At 47.7% G+C, this 20,641-nt stretch overlaps 1 long non-coding RNA gene across 1 annotated transcript in view; it reads left to right on the forward strand.

Moving 5' to 3' along the window:
* Positions 1 to 441: 441 nt before the first annotated feature.
* The window catches only part of LOC121037242 (uncharacterized), a 75,533-nt gene continuing 55,333 nt past the window's right edge, over positions 442 to 20,641 (forward strand). The window contains exons 1-2 of the long non-coding RNA XR_005793670.1: positions 442 to 925; positions 1,627 to 1,778. This is a non-coding gene — a long non-coding RNA (uncharacterized LOC121037242). The remainder of the gene's footprint in view (positions 926 to 1,626; positions 1,779 to 20,641) is intronic.

Consider the following 20,641-nt stretch of genomic DNA (forward strand, 5'->3'; position numbering starts at 1 on the left):
TTGCAGTGTCCGAGGCAAAATGGAAAGGTGGGCTTTTGTTCAGAAGTCATTAAGAATTCAAGACCACCACAGCAGAGAGTTAAACCCAGCAAAGGTCCCTGTGAGCCTTGGGTCACGTGCAGGTCACAGGCCTGCGGACCTGGCAGCCTGGATGTGTCCCCTTACTCCTGGGAGGAGTACCGGCCACAGGGTGACCTGGTGCTGGAGGAAAGCAGGCTGGTTTCTTTTCCTTTTTCTTTCTTTTTTTTTTTTTTTTTAAGTTTACTGTTTATTTTTGAGAGAGAGGGCAAATGGAGGAGGGGCAGAGAGAGAGAGAGAGAGAAGGAGACATAGAATCCAAAGCAGGCTCCGGGCTCTGAGCTGTCTTCGCGGAGCCCGATGCCGAGCTGGAACCCACGAACCGCGAGATCACGACCTGAGCGGAAGTTGGATGGCCGCTCGCTGGCGAGCCTCCCCAACCTGCTCCCGGGGTCACGTGGTCTGCTCCCGGGGTCACGTGGTCCGCTCCCGGAAGAAAGCAGGGGCCTGAGAGGCTGTGTGCGCCAGAGGTTTGCGGTTTAGCTCTTTTCATTCCTGCCGTGTTGTCGCTGTTTCGAACGCTTCGTGTGGCTTTGGAGGCAATGGCTTGAGCCTTGATAAGATACAGAGAAATCGGAGGCAAGGAGGCCTGGTGGTAAATATGGAGCTTTTATTTGGCGCCGCAGGTGTCCCTCGGTCCTGCCTGCTCCCGGGGCAGGCACGCCTGTGGGGCCCAGATGACCTGGAGCGGGGATGGCCAGAGAGCTGTGCTTGGAGCCCAGCTGCGGAATAACACTTGGAAACCTAAAACCCAGGGTGGAAAGTGAGAGAGAAACAGAGAAAAACAAATCCCCGACTCACCCACCTGAATGAAGGAGGAGTCGACAGAGGACACGGCTGTAGGATTGTAAGTGGTCGGCAAGCCCTGCTGGCAGATGGGATTCACCCAGTTGGTTCCCCCAGAGACAGGCATTTGGGCACTTGTCTGGGTCTCCTCAGGAGGCACGGGTTCCCAGGGGGGTTTGGTTCCAGCTGAAGCCTCCCCAGTTCTCAGGTGACAGGTGTTTGACCTACACCTCTTGAAAGCCCGCTTCTGGCCTTGTGACTCTTTCAGGGTCTCTGGTATCCTGTGGGCAGCCTGGCGGCTAGCCTTGGGGATACAGTGGCTAACAGTCAGGTGTGGGCCCTGCCCTCCTACAATTCTCAGTTGGAGGGAGAGCCAGAAAAATGAGCAGGCAGGTGGACAGACAGGGGAGAGGAGGGGAGCCTCACCTCGAGGAAGCCTCTCCCTGCGAAAGCATTATACCCGTAGAAATCTGAAAGAGGAGTAGAATTTATCCAGGTGTTGGAGATGGTGGGGGTGAGGGGGGATTCTGGGCTGAAGGGAAAGCATGCGCAAAGGTCAGGAAGTAAGAAAGAGGATGTTGTATTTGCATGGTGGGCATGACCGCTAGGAGAGACCTTCCTAGCAACAAACGTTAGTTGAGTGCCACTACGTGCTTCGGTAATAGTGAGCCAGCCCGCAGAATGGGTTGTGCCACTCTCCAGTACTTGCTCTTCCAATGGTAGACCCTTATTTCTCTGTCCTCCTGCTTCTTCCTCATACAGCTCATACATCGACTGGCTCCCTTCCTTGGGTTTATTCCATGTATTAGCGGAATACCAATAACATTGGAAGAAGCAAGAAAGATGGACATGAATTTCACTTTCAAGAGGTTGCCCAAGAGCAAGCAGCTGGTTGATGAGATGGCTCCATAGAGGTAAGGCCTCAGAATCTTGACCTCTTGTTTCTCCACCGTCCCTGAGGAGTTGTTCTTGAATGCATGCTCCAAAATGGCCCTCTGTCATGTCAAATTTCGATGAGGTAAGATAGACAGAGGAACACACACTCTTTTCTTTTAAGGCTGTGGCGTGGAAGTCACGGACATCGTCTCTGCTCGCATGCCATTGGTCAGCACTCAGTCATGTGACCACCCCTAGAGGCAGGGCAGTCTGGGAAATGTAGTCAAGGTGGCTCCCGTTTTCAGAGAAAGCTCAGGGGTAAATGGATCTTCAGATGACTAGCCGTCTCTATTCTGTTCTGTTTCTAGTTTGTGATCTTGGAGATGTGTCTTCGCAGACTAACGTTACAGTGATGATTCCTGTTTGGTTTAGCCCTGAGCTCCCCATCTCTCATGTGGACACTAGAAAGGCAGAGAACATCAATGTTGGAAAGCTAAATATCATCCTGTGCCCAAGCTAAAACTTACAATAGACAAGTCAGGGGGTAAAACATTTGTTGGATGTTTTAAATCAATAAAAATTTCTCCTCTAAGGGTCGAGCAAGGGAGGTCTACTCACTTCACTGAGAGGAGTTTTGTGATGAGATTAAATGCAAAATCAGTCCTCATTTGGGCCTTAAAAGCTCTCCGTTGAGAAGAGACAACGAAGGCAATGGACTTGCCCACAGCCCTTAATCAAGGCCCGGCCTGAGTTCCGCAGGCTTTGTTGTTTCGAAAGGCGAGGGTGAAGAAAAATGATGGGTTGACAAGGAACGCTGGTGGGAGTGGATGTGTTCCCTCAAAAGAAGGGAGTGTGAGAGATGGGCTATCCCTGAGTAAGTGGGTTCAACCAGACAGATGATCCAGATAATCCAATAAAACGCTTCGCGTTTTTGTGACTAACCCAACTGTCATAGTCCACGTCCAGGAGCTCAAACCATCAAAAGGTGATTCTGAGTCTTGTGTTCACTTTCTGGTTTGCCTGGAATTAAGTTTTCATCTCAGCCCTATCTCCAAGCTGCCTACTCATGTTCCAGACAATAACACCCTAAGTAAGAAGAAATTAAGAAGCGACCACGGTCATTTCACACACTCCAGAGCCCAATGCTTATAATTTGGGGTTTATTGGCTGTTGTGGATTGTGCATGTCTCACGATTCCTGGCCCTCCTAGTCATGCTAGGTAGCATGGAGATTGTTTGTGTACGTGTGTGTGGCTCAGATTGAGAGGATTGGGGAACGAGGCTCCATCCCAGTCCTGGTTTGTTGAATTCATTCTGCTGACCAAGCTTGACTATGGCTCTTTTGGTTAATCCATGTCTCCATTGTCAGCGGCATAACTTAGCAGAATGCCATGTTTCTGTCATGTTTGCCTGCCTTCTGGCTGTGACGCCAACCTCCCCCTCCTCCCCCTTCCCTCCAAGAGTCCATTGCAACCTTTAAAAACGGAAGGAGTGCTTCTCAGAGGCTGCAGGGAGTCAACCACACCACAAAAATGAACGATATGGGACCATTGGCAATTTCTTGTCAAGTAAACCTACATTTGCCTCTCAACCCAGAAGTTATACTCTTGGATATTCATCCCAGAGAACCAAAAACTTCGGTTTAGACAAAAACCTGTCCCTGAACTTATCAGCTTTTAGTCAATAATCGCCTGAGACTAGAAACAATCCAAATGCCCTCCAATGGGTCAATGGTTAAATGCTCTCTCTTACATCCACACAGCAGAACGCTCCTCAGCAATGAAAAGGAACAAACTTTTGAGATATACAATGTATTAGTCTTGTTGGGGTTGCTGTAATAAAGTACCACAGGACTGAGTAGTTTAACAACAGAAATCTAGGGCCTTACAGCTCTGGAGACTGGACGTCTGAGATCAAGGCGTTGATAGGGACGTTCTCCTTCTGAAGGTGCTAAGGAAGGAACTGTTCTCACCTGTCTCCTACTTCCTGGCAGTTCCTGGGCTTGGCTCCAATCCTTTATGGTGTTCTCCCCATGTATGTATCCGTGTCTAACTTTCTCCTTTTCATAAGGACATCAGTCATATTGAATGAGGGGCCCACCCTACTCCAGTAGGACCTAATCTTAATATCCACAGCAACCCTACATCCAAATAAGGTCACATTCTGGAGTGTTGGGGGTTAGGGCCTCACCATGTGAATTTGACGGGGACACACTTCAGCTCAACATGTAACAACATGGATAAGGGCATTTTGCTTAGTGAAAAAAGCCAATCTCAAAAGATTGCATGCTGGAGGATTCCATTTACGTTACATACACAAAATGACAAAACTCTGGAGACGGAGAACAGGTCGATGGTTGCCAGGACACAGGGACAGGAGTGGGGGTGGGGGTGAGTCTACAAAGGGTTGCATGAGGGAGTTTCTTTGTGGTGATGGAATAGCCTGGATCCTATTTGGTGGTGGCTGTATGAATCTAGATGAGGGATCACATTGTATTGAACTACATCCTTCTCCCCCCAACATGCAGGAGTGCTTAAGAAAACTGATCAGTACTGAACAAGGTTTGTAGTCTAGTTGACAGGTTTATACCCATGTCAAGTTTCTGGTTTTGATATTGTACTAGTTATACAGAGATGTCGCCATTGGGGGAAGCCGGGTGAAGGGTTCACGGAACTATCCTATCTACCATTCTATGACATGTGCAGTCACCCCACCTTTGTTCTCTGCTTGCAAAATGAGGAGACACGTCCAGGTGACATGGGCAGCGAAGGGCAGAGGTCAGAACACAGATATTCATTCATTTCCCTCCAGACTTTCACCTAAGTTTTGGTTTTCTGGATTTTCAGATTCATGTTAGGTGAGATCTGGGCTGGTAGCCCCTCTCAGGACCTCAGCTTCTTAGATCAGCCATTGCCTGACTCATCCACCCACACCTTTCCTTGAAGTCCTTGTGCCTGGGGAGCACCTCACCTCCAGGACGCCTGGGGGCCCGGCTCCCTCTGCCGGCCTGGGGAGTCTTGTCCGTCCCACCCCCACCCCTGCAGAGAGCAACACCACCCTCCCAAGCCAGATTTGCTCCGGGCCCTCACCTGCATCACCCTCAAGCCCAGAAAGCTGGTTTTGTGGATCCCAAGCTTTGGTTCAGATGACCTGGCTTCAAGGCTGGCTCTGATGCACAAACTTAGGTCAAGTCACTTGTCTCTTTGCCTCGGTTTCCTCAACTGTTCAGAGAGGGTCAATCCTTACTATCTAATTTGGAAGGCTGGAATATCCTAAAACTTAACCATTACAGTTGATGGGAAGGTTTCATGTAAATGCAAAGTTCTCTTTTAATGACCTCAGAATAATTTAATTGTGATTAATTATTAAGCATCTCTCACATATTAAGCGAAAGTAATACCTGTTAATTCTTTCTCTTATTTAAAAAAGTTTTTTTTAACGTTTATTTATTTGTGAGAGGGGGGAGGGGCAGAGAGAGAGGGAGACACAGAATCCAAAGCAGGCTCCAGGCTCCCAGCTGTCAGCACAGAGCCCGACGCGGGGCTCGAACTCACAAACCGTGAGATCATGACCTGAGCCAAAGTCAGATGCTCAACTGACTGACTGAGCCACCCAGGTGCCCCAGTACCTGTTAATTCTTATAAGTGTTATGGACTTCCTGGAACTATACCAAGCATGCCTAGGAGATTGCCTCTCTGACCCTACTCACTCGGACTGCACCTCTAAAAGCTACGGGAATCTTTGTTTCTGAGTTTTGATCCAGGAGATCAGGAACTTTGTTTGCTTTCAAAAGTCCACATCGATCTTTTACCCATGATCCCTGGGGTGGTGGTGTGAGTGAGCTAGGTCGACAGGTCGACAGGCTCTCAAGAACTGATTGTGCCCACCTCTGCCCCGCTCTTAACTTGGTGACGTCATACTGGGGCTTGAAATTGGCCATGGTGAGAGTTTTTATACCACGGAAGTCAATACATGCTACAAATCAGGAGGATGTGTTTGTTTCCCCAGAAGCCTTGGCAGATCCATTGCAAATGGGATTTCTGGAGGCACATTAAGATATCTCTAAATTCCCAACGTGGATGGGAGGATTTGGCCACCAACATAAAATAGTAATCATGCATGCCCTTGACAAATCTGCTCTAGAGTTTGCTATCTGTGTTACCATGTGCAATCACTGTCTTCAGGTCTTCATTCCCTCCTCTGTAAAGGCGAAGATATTGATGGGGTCTACCGCCTACCCTCAAAGCACTTCTCAGGTTAGCTTTTCTTATTGTGCTTTTGGTTGCTACTATTTTTATTATGAGGTTCCTTGTCTCTGTGGGAAGGTAGGTTTTAAGCAGCTGACCATCCCACCTTTCTGAGAGACAATCCAGTATAATGTTGAGAGGACAGACTCTAGAAGTTTCCACCTGCGTTCAAATCCTTACTCTATTACTTATTAGCTGTATAACCTTGAGCAAGTTGCTTAGCCTCTCTGTAGCCCAATTCCTCATATGTTGGGTGGAGATTATAGTAATACCTACTTCTTAGAGTCACTCCAAGGATTACATGACTCAGTGTGTATACAGCACATTAAGCAGTGCCTGACTCAGAGTGAGTACTGTTAGGATTCTGCTATAATTATTCTGAAAGTGATTGTAGTGGATTGAAGATTATCCCCCAAGAATTCGTAACCTCCCCCAGAATGTGACTTTATGTGGAAACACAGTGGCGATACATTCAAGTAGGTAAGATGACAATGTTGGAGTAGGGTGGGTCCCTAATCCAATGTGAGTAGTAAGAAGAGACAGGACACAGAGACAGACAAAAAGACACACACACACACACACACACACACACACACAGAAATGATGCAAAGGTACATAGGGAGAACAGCATGTGATGATAGAGGCAGAGATTAGCTTGGTGCCACCACAAGGAAGGCCAGCATTGTTGGCAAGAGCCAGGAGCTAGGAAGGGGCAAGGAAGGGTGCCCCCCTAGAGCCATCAGAGAGCAAATGACCTTGTCTACACTGTGATTTTGGACTTCTAGCCTCAATTTGCTGTGAGATAAAAAATTTTGCTGTTCTAAGCTAACCAGGGTGTGATCATTTGTTACAGCAGCTGCAGGAAACTAATACAGTAAGGTTTGAATGAGGTTGGAATACCCTGTTCCACAGCGCCCCTTGGGAATCCACCCCCCCCCACCAGCTGTGTTTTTAAATATCTTTTCTGCCTTTGCTCTATTGACTCTTTTTAAAAAATCTTTTCTTAAAGGTAATCTCTATGCCCCATGTGGGGCTTGAACCCATGACTCTGAGATTGAAAGTCACATGCTCCACTGACAGAGCCAGCCAGACGGCCCTGCTCTATTGGCTCTTTCCCCAGGGGCAGGGCTCCAGTAGCACGTGACATCCTTGCAGCTACAAAATGGTAGCTGGGGGTGACTTGGCAGGGATGTGTGTGCGGGGCCGGCTGAAGGAAGGCTCAGGGTTCACGGTGTGGGCTACCCCAGGGATCCCCTAAGATCAACCTCCAAATATCTCTCCTGGAACAATGACAAAAAAATACACCAGCTGGAAAGATGAATCTGAGTTTATGAATAGCCTTTAAAGGGGCTCACTCGTTTTGTACACACGTCTTCTCCTCTGGGATGGTAGCTCTCTTTGCCAGAAATTCTATTTTGCTGACTCTTTTTATTTTCGTGATCGAAGGCAAAGATTGTTCTAAGCCCTATTGAAAGGTTACTGGCTTTTCAGGGCTACATACGCAACTCGCCTGTCGCGTGGGGACGTCATACCTCATAGCGTGGCAGCGCCGTGTGCACACCCATAAAACACAAACGCCCAGTGGAGTTTGAATTTCAGATAAACAGCAAAGACTCTTTTTAGATATGTATGTTCCAGTTAAGAAAACGTAATGTATTCGGGTGAAATTCGTATACCATACCGTTAACCATTTTAAAGGGAATGAGGGCATGGTGTTTAGTATGTTCACTCAGTTGTGCCACCACCGCTTCTAACCGGTTCCAAAACATTCGCGACGCTGGTAAGTGGAAGCCCTCATTTGTTAAGCACCTTCTCCACATCTCTCCCTCCCCCGGCTCCTGACGACCACCAGTCAGCTTTCCGCCGCTATGGGCTTCTCGGTTCTGAGTAGTTCGTGTAAATGGAATCCCCCAACATGCGTACGCGTCTGGCCTCTTTCACTTAGCATGATGGTTTCACGGTCTATCCGCCGTTGCAGTACTGCATCCCTGTTTACGGTTGAATAATGTTCCTTTGTGTGTGCACGCCACAATTTGTTTCTCCATCACCCGTTGATGGACGCTTGGATTGTGTCTACTTTTTTGGATATTGTGAGTAGACGGTGGGCTTTCTTGTGAAGCACTTTGCTGGCTTTATTTTTCCGCAAGAATTTCGCACTGGTGATGCTACCTAAATGGGGAACACAGAGTCTCAGAGACACGAAATAACTGCCCTTTGGATCAGGCTGCGGGGAGGAAATAGATGGCCCATTCAAAGGGGGTAGCAAGGAAAGGTTAATGAAGGTAGTATTGATAGAAGTTTCCAGCAGGGGTGAGGACGCCAATAAGGGATGGAGAAGCGCCCAGTGCTTGCAACAGTGGGAGTCGTGACTACTGCTTGGCCTGTAGGAGTAGAGGGAGAACGATGTTAGGATTTGGAGGAGAAGGTAGGACAGGGCTGCCTGGCAGGAACCAAGGCCCTCCAGAAAGAAAGCCATCAGCTGACAATCCACAGGTGATGAGTAAAGAGTAGAGGAATAAACACCAGGATCTCCCTTTTCTCATGCCCTCCAGTCTCCTACTTCCATTGTCCAGACCCAACGGGGAGTCTAGGGTAAGGGAAGCAGCCCTCCCGTAGACCAGAGTGGAGAAGGACGGAGAGCGTCTGGGGGCTCTGAACCATCTCTGAATGAGGATAGAGTGTTGCACACCGTCATCCATCGGCTGAGGTTCTGGGGGCTTTTCCTCTGCTGTTTTTTTCTATGGTTGTCAGGAGATGGGAATATACATCGCTCGTGTGCTGTGTTCATCGTGGGCCTCTGTGGGTTTGAACTCTGGTGGCCAAACAGCCCTGGCACCTTTCAATATGTCTTCTTTTCCTCCCTTCTGCTTTCCTTCTCCTCTTTCTATCTCTCTCCCCATGGCACGTGGCAGGTGCTCGCAAATATTTGATGATTCTGATCACATGATGTGATGCCGACCTTCATTTACTCTGCTATAAAGAGCACCTTGCTGGCACCAGCTGATAGCTGGTAGCTATCGGACGTAAGTGGGTGACGTGGTTCTGATTCTAATCTCAATTCAGTTCATCTTACCGTTAGGGTCTGAAGTCTCGTCTATGTTGACCTTTCACACGTGAACAGTGACCTGAGGTGGTTGTCGTAGGAGAAGATGGCTGTGGGCGCATCGTGGGACGACCTCGGGTGGGATGAAACGGGTGGCAGCCTGAGAAAAGGCAGCTGAGTGTTCTGTACCAGATGTACTACGCCCAAGCTGAGTGGCTCAGACAATTCCTTTGCCTCTTGGTCTTCAGTTGCCTTAGTTTTCTCAGCTCTAAATAAAGACGGCTCAAGCTGCAGATGTCTTCCAAGGCCAATGGTCCAGCAACCTATCACCACCTTACCTTGGTGGGGGCGCTCTGCCTTCCTTCAGCTCATCGAGAAACGTCCAAACAGAGCCATTGCCGAGATACCCAAAGCAAACACGCTGGACAGACTAAAGCCCATGAACCAACCCATCTCCACCCATGAATACAGTGCTTCCTTCCATTTCTTCTTTTCTTTCTTACTTGCATCCCAACCCCCACTCTTTGCTTTCTTCTTCTTTCTAAATTCAAAACAGTGAGAACTACCTTCTAGCTCAAGACCCAACATGTCCATTAATGCACGTATGGTCTGTTACTTAGTGCTGGACATTTCAGAATCAATTTGTGCGCTTTGGCCAAAAGCTGCAAAGCCTACGTCACGGTCCCTCCTGCAGGCTCGCTAAGCATGAAGGAGAAATACTCTTGTCTGCAGCTACGTGTAGCTGTTGTGATCTTCTGTAAAGGAAACAATTTTCATTGTTCACACGGGCCCAGTTGTTTATGTGCACTTCATTTACTGTTGTGTTTAGCAACCAAGACTCCTTTAAATCTAGGGCTCAAGATCCATTTAGTTTTACAAGTTAAGCCAAACTCCTTTTTTCTGTAAGTGCCTTTTAAAATTCTTGGATAAAATCAATAAACCATGAAATGTCTCTATTGAAAAATGATATGACCAAGCTCTCCCTGAGAATTCATGGGTTAAAATGTGGCTTGAGGCTTAAAGGCCCATTAAGGTACTACTGGATTATGGTGAAATCGTTCTGAATGTGAACTTTACTGCATTTGACTTAGAAATGTAATCCAGCCCCGGGTCCTCAACGCACAGGTGCCAAACGCTGCTTGTAGGATGTGTTAGTGATGGAGGCAGCAGCTTGGCATGGCAGCTTGAAGATACGATGCCTTCAGTCTTTACTGTCAATGATCTGGAAAGAGGACCATCTCCCCACTGGGCACAGGGAGAAAACAATTACCTAATTATCAATGAGGGAGTGTTAATAAATTAATATGTGACACAGATATATTACACATGAATTTTCTTAGGACTCCACCATCTGGATTTTGAAATCTACATCACAGGATTTTGTTTTGAGCCGAGGAACCTCCCCATCCTCAAGTTGAATGCCCACATTTCCAGATATGGAGACCAGGGCCCATGAGGGTGTTGATTGGCCCAGGGTCACCCGGTGGTAATAGCTCACTCAAACTGGGGATACTGGGATTCAGTGAGTGTGATGTTGAGAACTTTTCAGAAGGAGAGATCTAGCCCAGAAGCTTTTGTTGTTGTTGCCCAGTGAAGGACTGGGTGAGAGAGATGGTTATGGATTCTGAAGTTACACAGACCTAGGTTTCAAGGCTCAGCTCTGTCACTTGCAGTCCTGGGACATTAGGCAGACCCCTAACTGTTCTAAGTTTTAATCTCCTCACCTTTGTAATGGGAATGATGGGGATGGCAATGGAGGTTGCCTCGTGGGTAGTGGTAAAGACTCAGCAAAACAGGGTGGTAAAACTTAGCTTCATATATGGCAAGCGTTGGCTGAAGTCATGGGATCATTGTGAGGGTGCTTCTCGGCTACACCTTTACTAATTCTGATTTGCACGTAGGGTCAACAGTCACAGGGAGAAATTAATGTTCCGTATTGTCATGTGCTGCCATTGGTCTCTGTGTCGAAGTTTTAGACGTTGAAATATGACATGTGCCTTTGCCCTGTATAGGGAGTTCATAGTGGAATTTGCCAAAAAGCATCTCTCAAATGAGCCAAGACTGATGTTCATAATGGGCGGATGGGCATGTCATAGACATTAAGGAATTTTTTAATGTAAATGCCTGGCACACAGAAAGTAACAAACACATGTCTGTTGAATTAAATTACACTGAGCAAGAGGTAGGGAGGTCTTGCCACCAGATGTAATAGAACCCAGGAAACAGATGCTCCATTTAAACCTTCTTATCCCATGGAGCAGGGATAACATCTACCACTTTCATAGTCCATGCCCAGGGCAGACATCACTAATCCATCCCAGCACTCCCATCCTCCCACGGTATATTGTTTTCTATGTGTGACTCTCCCACTAGGTGATGGGTCCTTAAAGAATGCTCTATTTCCCACAAATCGCATAGAATAGATGCTTAGTATTTGCAGAATGGAGGAGCTCAGAGAGATTTAAGAAGTTGCCCGAGGCCACACAGGAAATTTGGCACTAATTGAGTTTGACATCAATTGAGAAATAGAGACAGGAGTGGGCAGAAGGAGATGAAAACACCATCTTTATTACCTTCATAGGGAGGTTGGAGGATGTGACTTGGGTCCATGGTAAGCTGGCAACAGTGAGCTGGTAAGTGGTGAAACCCAGATGCAGACAGACTCACCTCTTAGACACAGGCAAGCAAGCCTGAGGTCCAAAGCGCACCTTGACTTAGTGTTCCCCCCAAAGCAGAGCCTAGCGGGTAAACTTAGGGAATGGAAGGGCAGAGTTGAAGCGAGGCTCTCTGCAAGCAGGTGGATCCCAAAGAGAGGCAGGGGAAGGGGCGAAGCCACACATGCTTTCGCCCCCAGCCCCCATCCGCTAAGTAGTTCTTTCTCCCTTGGAGAGGACATGAGCCATCAGGAGGCTGGAAGTGATATGTTATGCTGAGGGTTCCCCCCAAAACACGAGGAGGAAGTTAGTGATCCTCTGATAGGCGCTGGGCAGCAAATCAAATACTCACCTGATAAGGGTTCAGCACAGTACTGAGTGCACAGTATGTACACTACACATCTTAGCTTCTAGCCCACACATTACTGCTCTGAAATTCTTTTTTTTTTTTTAATGTTTATTTATTTTTGAGAGAGAGACAGAGCACGAGTGGGGGAGGGGCAGAGAGAGAGGAAGACACAGAATCCGAAGAGCTGTCAGCACAGAGCTCTTGACGCGGGGCTCAAACCCACGAATGGTGAAATCATGACCTGAGCCAAAGTCGGACGCATAACCAACTGAGCCACCCAGGCGCCCTGGCTCTGAAACTCTTATACAAGCGTTCAAAATGCTACTACTTGGAAATAAAGTAAGAGCTTCCAATATTGTTGGGTCCACTCAGCGTCTCCTCTCCCCTTTCCCGACTTGATCATCTATAAGAAAAAGGAAAAGCACGTTCTCAAGGAGGTGAACTCCCAGCGTGCATGAGGACACTGCCGCATGCCAAGTAGATATGGACTTTTGAGCTCGCAACTGGCTCGGTGTGATCAACGTATCCCATCCCGGCCCTGCTCTTCACCTTGCAGAACGGGCTTTGCTCATGGCCACGACTTCAGGGGGCACAGGGTCGGGTTGTTCTCCACCCCGCAGCGGTGTCACGGCCCTCATCTACAGCGTGGGGAGCTGTACGAACGCACAGAGAGAAGCCCCGCAGGGTCAAGGGGGGCCACAGCATTTGGCCCAGCTGGGCCTTTGCAAAGAGCCTCCCTGGGCTTCTTGTCTTCCACAGATCACGCTCTTCACTGGTATCCTACGTGCCACCCTGCCTGTTTTCAAGTCTGGAGACATAGCAGGCGAGGTCATGCCCTGAGTTATCTGCATCAGAGGAGCATGTAGTATATATATATAGTGTGTGTGTGTGTGTGTGTGTGTGTGTGTGTGTGTGTGTGTTCTGCTGCCTGACTCCCCATCTACTCTATCAAGGCCAACAGCCCGGTGGGTAGGAACAACACCAGCTCAGGTGCAAGGCCGTCAAAAGCCAAACTTGACCAGACATTGCATGAGTGGCTCCTTATCCTTCAATTTCCTCATCCATAAAATGGTGATGATGACACCTGTTTCTACTAGTGTTCATGATGCATATAAAGCATTTGGTATGCAGCACACAAAAATACCAAAGTCTAGTTTCTCCTGGTGCACTGTTCATACTGTCGTTTCAGAATGCATTTGAGATGTTCTACAAGAAGTACATGCACCAAAACACGTAATTAAACAAAAATTGCCAGTGAGAGAAGGATGGGAATGGAAAAAAAGCCATGAGGACTAAGGCAAATGTACATGAGAACCAGACAGGTCGGCTGTGGTGGGAGCAGGTAGTGGATGAGGAAGCAAAGGAATGAAACTTAAAAAGTCAGACTGTAAGGTCGTATATGGTTGCTGTAATAAGTTGTCAATTTAGTTCTGAGTTTCCTGGCAGCCAAATCAAAAAAGGAAACAACTCAGGCCGTGTGGTACAACCATAATTGAAAATTTAGAATGTAGAAGGATCTAGCTCACCTACTTTCTTTCCTGAAAGTTAACAACATACAATTCTGGATTATTATATTATTTTGGGTGTGTGTGTATGTGTGTGTGTGTGTGTGTGTACATGTGCTTACCATAAATAGCTGTCTACATACACAATTAAAGCTGTTCACAAATTGTCAGGATATTATCTATCACTCTTTAAAAAATTTTTTTTAAAGTTTATTTATTTTGAGAGAGACAGAGACAGAGAGAAGGAGCAGAGGATAGGCAGAGAGAGAGGGGGACAGAGGATCCAAAGCGGGCTCTGTGTGGACAGTAGAGAGCCCGATGCGGGGCTCAAACTCATGCACTGCGAGATCGTGACGTAAGCCGAAGTCAGATGCTTAACTGACTGAGCCACCCAGGTGCCACAGCATATTACCTACTATTCTCTCTCTCTCTCTTTTTTAATGATTTATTTAGTTTTGAGAGAGAGAGAGAGCGCACGCTTGAGTGCATGGGGGAGTTGCAGAGAGAGAAGGGGACAGAGGATCTGAAGCAGGCTGTGCTGATAGTGAGCTACATGTGGGGCTCGAACTCACGAACCGTGAGATCATGAGCTGAACCACAGTTGGATGCTCAACCAACTGAGCCACCCAGGCGCCCCTTACCTACTATTCTTAAAGTCTAGGATCATTTCATTTTGGTCGAGTTATACAGTTCACATTTAAAGGCTACTACTTCCTGTGTCCTGTGGCCTATTTTGCTTCCAGTCTTGAAGCCATTTGCAAAGGAAAGTTGTTCTTGACTCTGTAACAGAAGCTTTCCAGATAAGCCCACTCACCCTATTCCCACTGAAGCATGGGAGAGATGTCCCAAGCTGTTCATGGTATTGTACCGACACCTCCTGCTTAGCCCCGAGTCCTTCCTGTAAGGATTATGCCTCTCCTTGCTTTCTGAGTCTGAGCGTACGACATGGTCTGTTTCCCACGTGCAGCTCCGCTCATCAGCAGTCAATTGGCCTTCTTGTCTCCGCTCGTGGATGCTCCTTCAGGTCTTGGATTAGAGTGATCTTGGTGCCTTCTGTGGTCAGTCTGAGAAGGGGAGCTCTGCTAGAGAGCCATTTGGAACCCAGTCCTGCGATAGGATGCCACCCCTCTGGATCACCAAGGGCATAAGGATTCAGACAAATGGAACATAGGAAGATGTCAGAAACCCATCTCAATCCTGGGAAGAGAAGTGTCATAGATGACGTCTCAAAATGGCTTCTGGGTGCTCCCTCTTTCACCTCATACAGTCACACCCAAGCACCAGTTATGGGCAGCCCATAGGTTGTGAGAGTACCTTGGTTCTGAACGCAGGCTTGTCCTTGCTTCAGTCAAGTTGAATGAACTTGAGATCAGAAGCTGCTGTGCTCTTAAATCCATTGCCGTGTTTGTGCCGAAGGCATGATTCTGACCGACCACTCCCAGCCCGTGATGCAACAGGGGCATTAAGGCAGGAATGTTCCTGGGGCAGTCAGAACTCCTGTGATGGGTAACTTTGGCTGGAGGATTCTCACTGGCCTTGCCATGTTTTCCTTAGCCTACACAGTAGTCTAAGACGCTACCATACTAACCAACTGACTAACCAACTAACTAATTAACCGACTAACTAACTAACCAACTGGCCAACTAACTAACTTCTTCCCACTGTGGTCTGATAGCTTCCCCAATCTCTTCCGGCTTCCTTTCCATTCTCTCCCACAGACAGCTCCCCTAACGAATGTCTTGCCATTTGACCCCATCTTGGTGTCTTGTTTCTCAGAGCACCCCGTCTGCAGGTTCGACCGGGCTGGATTTAGAAGATGGCTCCTCCACGGTTCTGACTTTGGAAGCTAGCTGTTGTTTGAACCTTCAGCTAGAGTCCCTGATGGAAATACCTATACTGACAGGTGCTTCCTCACGGCATGGTGGCCTCAAGGTAGCCAGACCTTGATGGCTCCAAAAGGGGATGTCTCAAGGAATAAAGAGGAAACTGTGTTGCCTTTTTTGACCTAGGCTCAGAACGTCATTCTATAGGTTACAAGCAAGCCACAACCTGCCCAGGCTCGAGGGCGTAGGGGACATAACCCCCAGCTCTTGCTGGGAAGAACGCCAAGGTCACATCGTAGAAGACAACTTGGGATGGGAGATACTGTTGGAGAAGGCAGTCTGGCATTCTAGATTATAACTTTCTATTGCCATGTGGCAAACCATCCCAGGACTCAGTGGCTGAAAACAACAATTCTTTTAGTCTGATGATCCCTAAACGTTCTGAGGGCTGACATGGCTCAGTTAACACATTCTCACTTGAGGTCTTCATGCCTTTCCAGTGGCTGGGCTGGAGTCATCCAGAAAGGAAGGCTTCCCTGCCCCCACCCCCATAGGCATCTAGTGGGGCGTTCTGACAGCCAGCTGGAACCTCATCTGGGGAGGTCAGCTGGAACAGCCACACGTGGCCTCCCCAGATGGCCCAGGCTTCCTCACCGCATGGTAGCTGGGCTCCAAAAACAAACATCTTGAAAGGCAGCCTGCAGAAACTGCATACCTTCTTATGATCTAGCCTTGGAAGTCACGGCATCACCAAAGCCAGGCCTTATTTAGGGGGAGGGGCACCAGACTGCACCTCTCAAAGACTGTGTGGACCCATTTTAACCCACAGCAGGGGGCGTGGCCCATGCCATTTGCAGGACGTCTTCTGGTGCATTCAGGAGAGCTGTGGAGGTGCCATGGGCTCGGGGTAGCTTCACGGCAGCCAAAGATTACTTTGTGCCAGCCTGCTTGTCCCTCGCGAGGTCGTCGAGGGTTTGTTTTACTCATACCCCCAGCCACAGCCGCGTGGTTCGTTGGTGGAAGACGCAGAAGTGGAACACTTGTATCAAGACGGATGGTATCCAGCGATGCCAGGCTGACAACCCCCCCCCCCCCCCGCCCCGTGAAAGCCAGAGGTTCCTTACCACCAACTGCGAGTGTGTGTATTTTAAAAACTCACAGCGGCTTCTCTGTGACTATCTGTTTTCATTTCGCCTTTCCCTCCCCCAGGTCACACACGAAGATGTTTTTCAAAACAGCAAGTTAAGAAAGTGAAATTAAGTCAGTGACATTTGCCACTCAATCTCACTCAGCATCCTTGCTCCCTGGACGCTTCTAGGTGGAACCTGAGACGCTGAGTTATTACTAGTTTTCGCTGTCCATCCTCCCAGGATGGCAGGGAGGGGGTGGTAATGAGAGGAAATGTAGACAGCTCCCCGATTCCACCAGAAGTTTCCCTTCCCACGAGGGTGTAAACGGTTTTTATTTTTTCACCTGATGATGTAAAAGGAAGGCAGCGATTAAGGGAAAATATATTAATGACACAAACATTCCGCACTTTGCTAAAGTCAAGAAAAACTCCGAAGACCGAGTTATTTATCTGTCAATAAAAATGAAATGAATTAGCAGTTTGTGTTTTGACACCTTCTCCTAAAAGACAGCATCCTGAAAACCAGGTCTGAAATTGCCTTCACTTTCACAGGTGGGGACCCTAGAATCCCATTTCTGCCATGGTGCTGTTTTCAGACAGAGCCTGCCTCTTGTAACATTTGCAGGTGTCATTCCAGGGGAAGAGGATAGAGACTTAAAGTTTCACTTTAGTTGTGACAATAATTCACATTATGTTAAATGTTGAACCGACCCTAGCTGCTACAAACAAGCTGATAGCATGTCTCCAGAAAATCTGGCAGAGGCTTCGTTATTTTGAACTCATGTTTTCAGGGGTTTTTTTTGTTGTTGTCGTCGTTGTTGTTTTTGGTAGAGATATTTATGCTCTGTGATACATATTTTTGTCTCCGTGAGAGTTTCCAGATGCATATGTGGTTGTATCTGGCAAAGAAAGTTACTAAACGCTTTTATTTTATGAGGTTCTCTGGATGACGTATTAGGGTTGCCCTATTAGGGTTCTTGCCAGTCCAAGTGCATGCCCACCATGCCAGCGTTCTGGTACCTCCGTGCTGTTGCTCTGTGCTGACATCCCCACAACTCAAGAGCTGCTCTTTCTAAATACAAGACAGAACCTGGGACGAGGGGTGGACTTGAGTATATTTATCTTCTCCAACGCTACAGGTGGTTCTGGGCCATTCTTAAAAATGCTGAGTGGACATCAGCAGAAACATGATGAAAGAAACAGACTTATACATCTCGGCGTTTCTGGGGGGTGTGAAGGCCACACCCGTCAATTTTCTCACGAGAGGTTTAAGTGGGTTTCCTTGGGAAGCACCTCGAGGATGCAGCAGAGCTGAGACCAGTACCCCGGTAGGACCCAGGAGCTGACCTTGCCCTCGTACTCAGTTCTATGTTTGGGTCTGTCTCGCTGAGACCGGGACCAGGAAGCAGGCCTGGACATTGTCCCCCGAGGCCGGCAGGCATGAAGTGGAAGAAGAAACACAAATAAATGAAGAAAGGAACAAGACACGACCGCCTCACGCAGCTCCTGACCCCCAGGATGCGTTAGAAACAGCCCGTCCCTGACACTCAAGTCAGAGCTGAGAAGCTGGGCCGATTGCTTACAGATGCCATCTCGCGGTTTATTATTCCGTGAGCTGATGGGCAGCCTGCCTGCGCCTGCTGGTCTGAATTCTGGGCTCTTGGAAGTGCCTAAGGAAGAGGGAAGTTTTTAGAGCAAAGTGCAGTTTTGGGAAAACATAAGAATGAGCAGCAAGCCACCTTGGGGGCCTTGGTTTGCTTGTCCTTAGAGGAAAGATTGTCCTTTCTTACTGCCTGCCACAGCAGACTGTCCTGTCCAGCCAGCTTCACGTGCTTTGTTTTCAGGGTTTGCAAAGAGAATGGTAAGGCCCTGTACAGCTGTGATGAGGCGTGGCTCTAGCCTGTGTGTGCGGCCTGTGCAAGGGAAAGGCAGCCCACGCTGAGTCAGGTCTGACTGTGCAACACAGATGAGGAAAGTGAGCCTTAGGTGCTCTCTGCATAGAGCTCACACTCTGATGCATGAGGTCCCTCCTGATCTTGCCAAACACCCTCTGGATGGATGCTCAGCCTCTTCTGTCCTTCCACTCGGTTCCCGTGTGCCCTGCCTGAGCCGCACTGCCCTCCTGGCCACCTGCTCCTGCCTTCTCCAGGGAGTCTCTCTGCAGAGATGCCCGCCCTCCTCCTGCCTCCAGCTGCTGAACTCCTTACCCTGCAGGACTCGACTTCCGGCGGCCACCTGCCGTAGAGGCCATCTCTAACAACGCCCTCCCTCCCTGCAGGGGCAAAAGGAACAAGGGAGAATCCAGACATTCGCAGACCTGCAGAACTAAAGGTTGTAGCTCCAGACAGCAAAATAGTTTTGAATTAAGACACAGCCCTGGACAAACACCAAAACGGGAGCTTGGCCATCATGCATTTGCTATGACCTCCGAATGGTGTATGCCTCCCCCTTTAAGACCTTGTGTACGTGGAAATATTTTGGGTTAAAGTGTCCTAAGGTACTCCCACAAAGGCCTGATGAGTTTAGAGCACCTGTAATTAAGTCTATAGAATGAGGCAGGTCTGGAAAAAGATTGTGCATGCTGCTATTGGCCGATGGAGCTTCCAGAAATCGGATTGATTAAACATACACACACACACACACACACACACACACACACACACCCTAACAGAGTTTCTGAGAGAGCTCTATTTCCAAAAGTGCCACCACACTGAACAAAGAGACAGTGATTGTTCAAGATGTAAAATAAACCTTGGGTCTTCACTGGTTATGGGCTAGAAAAGCATGCAGAGAAAGTTGTTCAACCACCAGGATGGGCATTTCCAATGCCATGGAAAAGGAAGGGTAATGGAAAAGGAAGGGCTTCCTGGAGAGTGTGGTCAGAAGCCATGGAGAACAATAGGCTATGGAACTTCTTCCAGGAGTCATGACCAAGGTCTAATGGAAGAGCGTTCCTGACCCTCCCTGTAGGGCTTCTCAGATTTGCCGAGACAGATTTCAGAATTGCAGCGAACCACTATTTGTCAAGGTTCTCCAAAGAAATAGAATCAACAGGAGATAGATAGATAGATAGATGATAGATAGATAGATAGATGATAGTTGGATAGACAAATAGATAATCTCTCTCTTTTTCTCTTCTATAATATATATATATATTACACACACACCAGGAGATATTAAATATTATAAATATTTAAAAAATATATAACATATATAATGTATTATATAACATATAGAATGCTTTTTTTTTTTAAATTTTTTTTTCAACGTTTTTTATTTATTTTTTGGGACAGAGAGAGACAGAGCATGAACGGGGGAGGGGCAGAGAGAGAGGGAGACACAGAATCGGAAACAGGCTCCAGGCTCTGAGCCATCAGCCCAGAGCCTGACGCGGGGCTCGAACTCCCGGACCGCGAGATCGTGACCTGGCTGAAGTCGGACGCTTAACCGACTGTGCCACCCAGGCGCCCCGAGAATTCTTAAATATACTATGTATTTATATACAGCATAGAGACAGAGACAGAGACTTGTCCTTTTGAGAATTTGTTCTTCACCATAAGGACTTGAATGAGAAGGCACAAATTGCTGAGTTAAGCTCTTTACAGCAAAGCCCAGCAGACGTCAGCAAAGCCACAGCTGATCCAAAGCTCTCACTGTCCCTGAGCAGCAAATAAAAGTTATTGAAATCACCGAGACATTAGGGATATTTGTTACTCCAGCAAAAGCTGACACATACAATCAGTGTAGCTCACTGATTGGGTAATCCAGATCAGGTGGTCCAACCCTCCATTCCAAATGGGAAGACTTTAAGAATTATACAGATACTACCCCAATTCCTCACCCTATTTTGTCCTTATTAAAAGAACAAAGCTATTTTAAAGACATATTAAAGCCTTAAAATATATTCTTGTTACAGAATTTTGGGCACCTTGGTAAACTCTGAGAGTTCAACATGGATGGGTTAAGGATTTCAGTGTAGAAGGAATGATGACTGTCAGTGGCTATCAAGCTGCTAAATATTCCCCAGTCAGCATCTCAGATTGAATCACCCTAATGTCAAAGCACCAGGCAACCCAGGATGACCTTCACAAGGCAGATTCTACTACCTCTTGTGCTTTGTCACTCCTCCTTCTGTTGGTGCTTGAGTTTAAT

This window comes from Herpailurus yagouaroundi, unplaced genomic scaffold (genome assembly GCF_014898765.1).
Source record: "Herpailurus yagouaroundi ecotype Mexico unplaced genomic scaffold, PumYag 163, whole genome shotgun sequence".
NCBI lineage: Eukaryota > Metazoa > Chordata > Mammalia > Carnivora > Felidae > Herpailurus > Herpailurus yagouaroundi.